Source organism: Carcharodon carcharias, chromosome 7, assembly GCF_017639515.1.
Source record: "Carcharodon carcharias isolate sCarCar2 chromosome 7, sCarCar2.pri, whole genome shotgun sequence".
Lineage (NCBI taxonomy): Eukaryota > Metazoa > Chordata > Chondrichthyes > Lamniformes > Lamnidae > Carcharodon > Carcharodon carcharias.
This window is the reverse complement of record NC_054473.1, coordinates 50,249,249-50,260,234: the sequence shown is the minus strand read 5'-3', so window position 1 is coordinate 50,260,234 and position 10,986 is coordinate 50,249,249.

Here is a 10,986-nt window from a genome sequence, read left to right as displayed (position 1 = left end):
TGTCAAGTTAGGGAGTTTTCTTCTGATCACTGTCTAGTGATTCCTGCTGGAATGTGTATGTTTGCATATGCATGCATGTCCACACTTACCAGATCGTCTCCATAGTACCATGTCCCAGTGAACCATCTTGGTCTTGCTTGAACAATATAATACCATGCCCCAGTAAAAGTCAGTGCTTTTGTGACGGGAAAAATTGGAACAAAAATAATGAAAGAGTTAACAGCCCTCTAAGCACTTCATTAATGATATAGATTTCACAAGTAGGTAAGCAGAGTTGTGAACCTTCTGGAACTTGATCAATTTGACTAGTTGAATTGATTCTCTGCTGCTTCCAATAATTTCTGACTTGCTGTTTATGGGGAGGTCATGTACTGGCACAATGCCTGTTTATCCCCTGCTAAGTAGGTGGCCTCCCACTGAGACACTCCCCCACCCCATACAACACCTTCCCCAACACTGATAAAACAGAATGGGGAAGACCTGTAACTCCATCCCAGTGTAAGCAGTGGGATGGTGTCCTAAGGACAACTACCACTGTTTTTGGTCTCTAAAATTATGCAAACACTTTGAATTGAGTGGTGTAGTAAGGATTTGTTATCGCATCTCCTCTTAATGTATTATGGAAACAGGAGTTCTTTTTTTCAATAGGCAGACCAACATGCAGAAGTAAAATCAACCTTTAAACCTTTAAAATGGGAACACATGTGAGTGCCTTTAAGACACCAATTTCAGCTTTGGATGTCCATTTGGAATGAATTATGTGTTATCAAAAAACCATTATACCACTAATACAGTAATGAGTTGCAATGAGCTGTACAAAAAAGTTGAATCTGGACCTGGCCTAGGGTGCTGTGAACTAGCATGAATTCCAGATTCAACAAATAAAAAAACTTCCTCTACTTTGCACGTCATTAAAATTATCCTATATATTGCTTTACTTAGTGCATTGATTATACAAAACATGTAAGTAGTACATAACTTTTGAAGTAAAAGATCTATGGCAAGTTGTTCTTTTAGTTGTTATATTTACTTGCTGTAAAATTACTAATTGTTGAAGGTTAGTGAAAATATTTCCTCGACAGTTTTATTTGAGATACTATGCCTTGAAATTTACAATGATTAATGCCCGTTCTATTGAATCTTCAGTTGATTAATTTAATGCTTTCCAAAAAAGCACAAATACATTTTAAAAAGCCATGTACAGCTCAGATCATGGAGTACAGTGTATATGTGCAGTTGGTTGTAGTAATGGTCCTGGGAGGCCCTAATAATCCACCACACCGGGTTTAATTTTGACAAGTTTTCTGTTGCTAGATCTAGTAAAGGCTATGTGGTTGTTATGCTGATTATGTCCTAACCTGCTTATCTAAAGATATCAAAAGGGCAGTATTACAATTTACTATGACTGTTAAATATTGTGATGTTATATTAAATAAGATTACAAATGACAAAATAAATTATTTTCAATAATTCCAAAGCCAGAATGTTTTGCAATTTTACACTTTAACTTATCCAAAACTTCACCAAACTTTTTAAGGGTATTATCCATTTTAATTGTAGATATACACATAACACCCATCACCTGTTTCACGACATCAGTCCATTATCTCTCATATATATACATATTCTCCTCATACCATCCTGACTTGGATATTTATTGATTTTCCTTCATGTCATTGGGTCAAAATCCTGCAATTATCTATCCAACAACATTGTGGGAGCACCTTCACCAACTGAACTACAGAAATTCAAGTAGGCCCACCACCAACTTCTCAAGGGCAACTAGTGATAGGCAATAAATGCTAAACTTGCTAGCAATACCTGCATCCTGAGAATATAAAGAAGGTTTTCTTTAAGTAGCAATTGTAAAAAAGCAAGAATAATTTGTACAGTATTTTGCATTGTTTCATGATGAAGGTTGCTTTAACAATAAACTTAACAGCAATGTAGTAATGGCATAACCCCGCTTTCCAGTCCACTATTTGAAGTTAATGAAGCAAAAGCTTAAGTAATAAAAGGCAGTAATAAATTAAATATTAAGGAAATTTTGACTAAAATAATCCATAGTTAAATGATTTAAACAATTACAAACTATAACTATCAGTAATAATCTGCAAATCATTGTTCTTTCAATTTCTGACACTAGCTGCACCGTACTATCCTCATTACTCCCCTTTTTCCCAAGCCAGCACTGCTTCTATTCCAGCTATACTATGTTCCCTTTACAGCCAGAACAACTAGAGACTAACTTTACAACAGTGAACATAAATACAAGTCTAAACAAAATTGAACATTGCTGCAAATTCACCTAATAATAAAAGGGAACACAGAAAACAACCCCCAAACAAACTGTAATGGACTTCGATATGAATTATACCAATAGCAAATGCTAAGAAAGGTACATCTGTACGCCAATAAAATCTATAAGGTACACTGACAGCTGAAAAATCATATTCACTGTCAGACAATTAGAACCACTGGCACCTTATAGTGCAACAAATGAAACATCAACTAATCCATTTTTGAAGTTTAAAAAAACTTGTAATGCTAGATTATAATTTTTTTTGTATAAATTATTATTATTTTCTTATTATTATTACCTTCCTGTAAAATCCCACATATGAGAATGCACCAATAAAAGAACAGAAACAAGTAAGCCCTTAAAGCATATACATTCAAAGCATATATACACAAGAAAACCACCAAGGGAATATAAAACAAAAGTACGTACACTTGAGAAAACATTTTTAACATACTTTTACTGTTTTTTTTCCTTGCTTTGGAACTTCTCCTTGGATCAATTTTGTTTCCTTTCCTTTACCTTGTTGCTAAGTATTGTGTTTTTCCTTATGATTCCTCTTTTGATTTTCTTTCTGCCCCCTTTTTTTCTCTTCCAGCACATATCTTCAGATATGTAAGGAAATACCTTGTAAATATTAATCGTTTAAACATGGGGCAAGTCAAAACAGCAGGTTAACCTTCATAAAATAGCAGTTTGACAGTTTTTTTCAATTTCTGGATTCCCAATAGGTAGACAGGGTCTTCGCTGAACATGGCAACCAAAATGATGGCATCTCTAATAATTCAGAACCCCCTTAGTACTGCACTGAAGTGACAACCTAGATTATATGTTCATCTTGGGCTTGAACACACAACCTCCTGGCTCAAAAGCAAGAATGCTACAAATGGAACAAAGTTGACACTTGTGAAAATTAGTATAAACTATGACAATAATGTTTAAAAGAAATTATTAAAATTAAGGCTTTATTTCATTTTGAAGTAGGTGAATCAAAAAGTCCAGATGTTTATCATTGTATTATTTATGATGATTTCAGTCAATCTCTGCAATTCTTGGGCACAAAGAATTCAGTATGACTTCTGACCTGAGAAGTGCTTTTGCTACACACATTGTTCCTGTCTGTAAAAATTATAACTCTTCAAATATTTTTTAAATGAACAATATAAATTCAAATGGAGCCACTGTTTGAAATGTCAAAATTAATAGGTTTAGTTGGAATTTCCCAGTCATTCTGAAGAAGAGGGCCTGCAATTTTATGTGACGCCTGGTAGAGACTAATATTTTTTGCTGGCATCATTTTGTACAGATGCATAACAAATTTTAATCAAGGCAGGATGCACAATTAATCAATTGAAAGACATCTAGTTTCACATTCCATCATATCCAGCTGTACCAGATGGAGATCAAAATCAGATGTTTCCCAGGTCAAAAGTGTTGTATCATCATGGACACTTGGGCTTTGATAAATTCACACTTTTTCACATTCTCCTCTTTAGTGGCAAAGGTGACTTTCACATCTTCTGCTACCATAGATTTTAGGTTTAATCTCAGTTTTTACTATTGAATATATATCTATTTCTCTTTGTTAAGAACATGTTTATTCGGTCTATAAGCTTTCTCCATTTCAATGTTTCTTGCATCTTAGCAAAAAATCCAAATCAAACATTTCCTAAATATTAACTTTCTTTACTAAAATTCAGTTTCAGACACTGGGGCAGAATTTTCCAGTTGGCATGCGGAGGCAGGCCCGATACGCCAATGAGTAAAATGATGCACGATGATGTCATGTGTGCGTCCCGACGTCATCATGCTCAGTAGCGTTGTTTCGTTCGGTGGGCGTGCACCAGAGTAGGCTGCGCACCCGCCAATACGTTAACGGTCTATTAAGGATCAAATTAAAGTTATTCTAAACGCTGCCCATCCAATCTTAAGGTTGGCAGACAGGCGAAAAGGTCAGTTGTCATCACCCACATTGGTACCAATTGATAGGATTAGAAGGGAGTTTCTGCTGAAAGAATTTGAACAGTTAGGAGCTAAATTAGAAGGCAGAGCATCCATGGTAATAATCTCGGGATTACTACCTGAGCCATGGGCAAACTGGCATAGGGTAAATAAAGTCAAGGAGTTAAATGCATGGCACAAAGATTGGTGTGGGAGGAATAGGTTTCAGTTCATGGGGCACTGGCACCAGTACTGAGGTAGAAGGGAGCTAGTCCAGTGGGACAAGCTTCACTTGAACCATGCTAGGGCCAATGTCCTGGCAAATTGAATAACTAGGACTACAAAGAGGGCTTTAAGCAAATGGGGGGTGGGGAGGGTTCTGGAGAGGGGAAACGTAGGCTTACAAAGCAAAACGATATGGCAGCATTGCAGAATAGCTATTTAGGTAATGATGAGTGTGACAGGAAGGGACAGAGTGTAGAAACATAAAAAAAATGCAGCAAATAGGGTAAAAGGGGGAAAATGGTATAAAGGCAAAATTGATGGCTATTTTCTTAAATGCACGTAGTATTTGGAACAAAATAAATGAACAGCACATGGACTGCAGCAGTTCAAGAAGGCAGCTCACCACCACCTTCTCAAGGGCAACTAAGGATTGGCAATAAATGCTGGCCCAGCCAGCAAAGCCCACATCCCATGAATGAATAAAAAAAAGAATGGCACAAATAGAAGTTAATGAGTATGATCTTGTAGCCATTACGAGACATGGTTACAAGGAGATCAAAGCTGGGAACTAAATATTCAGGGGTATGTGACTTTTGAAAAGGACAGGCAGGAAAGAAAGGATGGTGGGGTAGCTTTGGTAATACAAGATAGAATAAGTATGATAGCAAGAAATGACCTTGGATCGGAAGATGTAGAATCCATATGGTTGGAGGTAAGAAATAACAAGGGGAAGAAGACACTGGTGGGAGTAGCCTATAGGCCCCCTAACAGTAGCAATGTTGCAAGACAGAGAATAAACCAGGAGTTAATGAAGGCATGTAAAAAAGGCAGTACATTAATTATGGGTGACATTAAACTTCATGCAGATTGGGAAAATCAAATTGGCAGAGGTAGACATGAGCAAGAATTCATAGAGTGTATTCAGGACAGTTTCCTGGAACAATATGTTGTGGATCCAATCAGGGATCAGGCTATTTGGATCTGAGACAGGCTTAATAAATGATCTCAGAGTAAAAGATCCCCTAAGAAACAGTGACCATAACATGGTAGAATTTAGCATTCAGTTTGAGGGTGAGAAACTTGGGTCAGAAACAACTATGCTAAACTTAAATAAGGGTAATTACAAAGGAATGAGGGCATAGGTGGCTGGAGTGGACTGGGAAAGGAGTTTAGCAGAAATGATGGTTGATGAACAATGGCAGACATTTAAGAAAATAGTTTATGACTCACAGCAAAGGAATATCCCAGTGAGGAAGGGGATAAAGCAACCATGGTTAACCAAGGAAGTAAAGCGTAGTTTTAAATTGAAAGAAAAAACATACGATGTGACAAAGATTAGTGGTAACCCAGAGGATTGGGAAAGTTTTAAAAACCAGCAAAAGATGGTCAAACAAATAATAAAGGTGGAGAGAATAAATTTTGAGGGCAAACTAGCAAGTAATATAAAAATGGGCAGTAAGAGCTTCTTTAAATATATAAAAAGAAAGAGAGAGGCCAAAGTTAACATAGGCCACTTACAGAATGAGGCTGGGGAAATAATAATGAAGAACCAGGAAATGGCAGAGGAGTTGAATAACTTTTCATGGTAGAAGACACTAATAGCATTCCAAAAATACTATATAATCAAAGGACAAAACGGGAGGGGGAAATAAATACAATAACTATTACTAGAGAAAAAGTACTTGAGAAACTGATGGGGCTAAAGGCCGTTAAGTCCCCTGGACCTGATGAGTTGCATCCTAGAATATTAAAGGAAGTAGCTACAGGGATAGTGGATGCACTGGTAGTAATCTTCCAAGAATCCTTGGACTCTGGAAAAGTGCCAGAGGATTGGAAAACTGCCATGTAACTGCTATATTTAAAAAGGGAGGGAGACAAAAAACAGGTAACTACAGATCAGTTGGCTTAACATCCATCATTGGGATAATGTTAGAGTCTATTATAAAGGATGTAATAGCAGAGCATTTAGAAATGCATAATATAATCAAGCAGAGTCAGCATAGCTTCATGCAGGGGAAATGACAAATTTATTAGAATCCTTTGAGGAAGTAACAAGCAGAATAGATAAAGGGGAACCTATAAATGTAATGTATTTGGATTTCCAAAAGGCGTTCGATAAGATACCGCACATAAGGCTGCTTAATAAGGTAAAAACCTATGGTGTTGGGGGTGGTATATTAGCATGGATAGAGGATTGGCTAACTAATAGAAGACAGAAGGGGGCACTTTCAGGATTGCAACCTGTAAGTAGTGGTGTACCATGGGGATCAGCCTTGGAACCACAATTATTTACAATATATATTAATGATTTGGATGAGTGAAATAAATGTACTATCGCCAAGTTTGCGGATGACACAAAAGTAGGTGGGAAGGCAAGAGGTGAGAATGACACAGGGTCCATAGAGTGATGTAGACAGGTTAAGTGAGTGGGCAAAAACTTAGCAGATGGAATATAATGTGGGAAAATATGAGATTATGTACTTTGGCAAGAAGATAGAGGAGCTGAATATTATATAAATTGAGAAAGATTGCAAAAAGCTGCAGCACAGAGGGATTTGGGGGTCCTCGTGCATGAATTACAAAAGGCTAGCATAGAAGTTCAGAAGGTAATAGGGAAGGTGAATAGAATGTTGGCCTTTATGTCAAAGGGCATGGAGTATAAGAATAGGGAAGTCTTGCTAAAACTCTACAAGGCCACACCTAGAATACTGTGAACAGTTTTGTCCCCTTATCCATGAAAATATATACTGGCATTGGAGGCAGTCCAAAGAAGGTTCACTAGGTTGCCCTGTGTATGGAGGGAGTTTGATATGAGGACAGGTTGAGTATGTTGGGCCTGTACTCATTGGAATTTAGAAGAATGAGAGGTGACCTTATTGCTACATATAAGATTCTTAGGACGCTTGACAGGGTTGATGCTGAGAGGTTGTTTCACCTTATGGGAGAGTCTAGGACCAGAGGGCATAATCTCAGAGTAAAGGGTCACCCATTTAACACAGAGACGAGGAGGAATTTCTTCTCTCAGAGGGTAGTGAATCTGTGGAATTCTTTACCGCAGAGGGCTGTAGAGGCTGGGTTGCTAAGTATATTCAAGGCTGAGATAGACAGAGTTTTAATCAGTAAGGGAATCAAGGGTTACAGGGGAAAGGCAGGAAAGTGGAGTTGAGGATTATCAGATCAGCCATGATCTCACTGAACAGCGGAGCAGACTCGATGGGCTGAATGGCCTACTTCTGCTTCTACATCTTATGGTCTTAGTATCAGTAGAGGTAACCATGACTGTTGCGAAAACCTAACTAGTTCACTAATGTCCTCAGTGAAGAAAATTTGGTATCCTTAGTTGGTCTTGCCTAGAAATTACTCCAGATCCACAGTAATGTGGTTGACTTTTAACTGCTCTTTGAAGTGGCCTAACAGCCCACTCAATTGTAACAAGCAATAATAAAATGGTATAAGAAGAATAAAATTGGACCACCTGACATCAGCCTAGACATGGGATTCTGACATGTCAGAGGCACACCTTGCCCAGTTGACCGTGCAAAGTCCTCCTCACTATCCTTTGGGGACCTGTGCCAAAATTGGCAGAGCCGTCCCACAGATGAGTCAGGCAGCAGCCTAACATAGTCATACTTACAGATTCCTATCTTTCAGCCTTAGGCCAGGCTCCTCCATCACCAACTTTGAATATGTTCCATCCCACCAACAGGATAGACCCAAAAGAGGTGGCAGCACAATGGGATCCAGGAATCTTCAACATTGACTCCAGACACAATGATGTCACATGGCATCAGTCAAACATGGGTAAGGAAACCTTCTGCTGATTAACACCTACAGCCCTCCCTCAGCTGAAAAATCAGAACTCCTCCATTATGAATATCATATCAGATAACTTTTATGAAATGGTAGATGGTATTTGCCAGGCTGACCAAATCCACAAGGGAAACTTGGCCACTCTATCACAACGATTCTGCAATTTGTATTTATTATGAAAAGGCTTGTGCATTGAAGTCAGAAGTAATGAGTCCACTACGACCTTTAGAAATTTTGAGGATGAAATTAAAACATTTATTAACAAAAGAAGAAAAAACTTAAACACACACACAGGATTACAGTTGCACAGTTAAAACAGCTCCCAAAATTTCTACTTAACCAGAATCTCAACTACACACCCCCTTTAAGGCAACAGTCCAAATAGATTCTGAAGTTATAAAATCATCCAACAATATTACCACAAGCATCCACTGGATAATGGAATTCCAAAGGCTTTAACAGAACTTTGGTTCCAGGCACAGCAAGCTTCTTCAGGGAGGCTACAGGCTCCACCACCACCCCTCCCCCCCTCCCCCCCAGTCTGTTTCACACAGTGCATCTTTCAAGATCTCACACGGCCACACATCACATGACCTTCCATCCTTCTTTGAATATAGTTTATTCCTTTTGAGCTGTATATCCCATTGTTTTCACTTGTTTTTAGAAGTTACTTTTCCCAGAATATAATAATCTTTCATGTCATCATTATGGCTAGCACTTTTGGGAAAATCAGTGTAATAACCTTACCTTATTTACCTTGCCAGTTATAAACATTTTCCATGTCCCTTTGAAAATCAAACACTTATTTAAAAATGTAAATTTCATTCACAATGTCTCCACTGAGACCTCATCCTAGCTTACTCATCTCCATTCCAAATGCCTGTTTTACACCTAACTTCTTTGATAATTTAAACCTTGCAGTCTAATTACCTTCATTTTAATTAAATTAGTCACACACCCAGAACCATAGACACACACAAACAAAAACCTGCTTCAAAGTATCTCACCGTAACATTAGGAAAAATATGATAGTTCCCTAACATAATGAAGTGGTCCGTGCCCGGATGCAGCAAGGCCTGGACCATATTCAGGCTTCCCTGATTCCAAGTTCCCCTCCAAGTCACACACCATTGTGACTTGGAAATATAGTCCCGTTTCTTTATTGTTGCTGGGTCAAAATTCTGGAACTGAAGTATCTTCACCACATGGACTGCAATGGTTCAAGAATGCGACTCACCACCACCTTCTCAAGTGCAATTAGGGATGGGCAATAAATGCTGGTTATGCATGCTGTGAATGAATTAAAATGCATACCATATAGTTGCTATTATTGGTATCATTGAATAAACATACTTTAAATATACAATATAAATATTCTGAATTACCAAGAATCCACTCTTCACGTAACCAAAATGTCAGAAATAATAAGCAGTCTAACAAAGTTTGCTGGAATGTACCATCAGTACACTGTGGGCGACTTCTTTATTAATATAAACCATACAGTGGTAATTGTGGAATGCCATAATTGTTTAATGAATGGTGAAGCCCATAACTCTCATAAGTGGCAATCACTAATAGGTAATGAAGGTCTTCATCATTCACAAATCAAAATTGAAATATTGTTAAATTGTTCTATTAATACGCAAAATGTATATCTAAAAATAATTTTAACTTCAGTTTTGTAATGGCCATTAAATTATGCATTCACTACCAATTTAGTGATTTCGACTTTGCGCTGACACTAACCTACTAAAACTTCCTCGACCTCACTCTGGAGTGACACAGCGGGAAACTTCCTGGAAGGTACTCTCAATCGGCTACAATCTGACACGACAGGAGAGAGTAAATCCAGTGAGGGTGTCAAACTTGGTTTGTAAAGTACCCGAGATTCCTGCAGATACATTGTAAATTTACCTGGCACCAACTTAAATGTTTAGAGAGGGGAATCTCCCTTCCTTGCTTTCTAAACATATAACATTTCAAACTTTTACAAAAAAATCTATCCATGATTGACCCAGGCACGCACACAGCTCTCCTCAATACAGAACGGTTGCAATTTCAGCCAGGTGCGAATCGAGCAAGGGTTCTCCCCCAGTTTGAACCCAACCACTTCAGTTTCACTGTAGTTGTAGTATAAATGCGTCCTTATATGGAGATTGAGTGTTTCAGCATTAATCGTGAAATAATAAGGTTTTCACAAGGAAATAGGCAGTTTGAGTTATCAGATCACGAGAGGTGTCTTTTATCTGCCTACAAGGACTAAAAATTTCTTAACGTCCATTGTATTACTCTTCTTTGCAGAGCGAATGACATGTTTCCATAGCATATCATCAAAATATTTTGAAAATTAATCTATGTTGCACGTCAAACACAGAGTATAAATATCAGTATTACTGTCAATACTGACATTGGAAATGGAATTCACATGGTGATTAGTAAAAGGTAGTTCCTTCTTGTACCATGCTAACAACCACCGCTATTGACCCACTTAATGGATTTTCGAAAGGGAAAAGAACGCGGGACAGGGGCAAAGAAGCCAGAGTAGACACAATTGATGTTAAGGCGAAAGTCCATGTAAGTGGGATACAGGTATATTAGTTTTTTTCATATTACGGTTGCAATTGCATTCTGAACTCATTTTAAAATGATTGTTAATTTATTTAAAATGAATAACTTGTCCATAAATCCGCACAGTGCTCTATCGGCTTTGG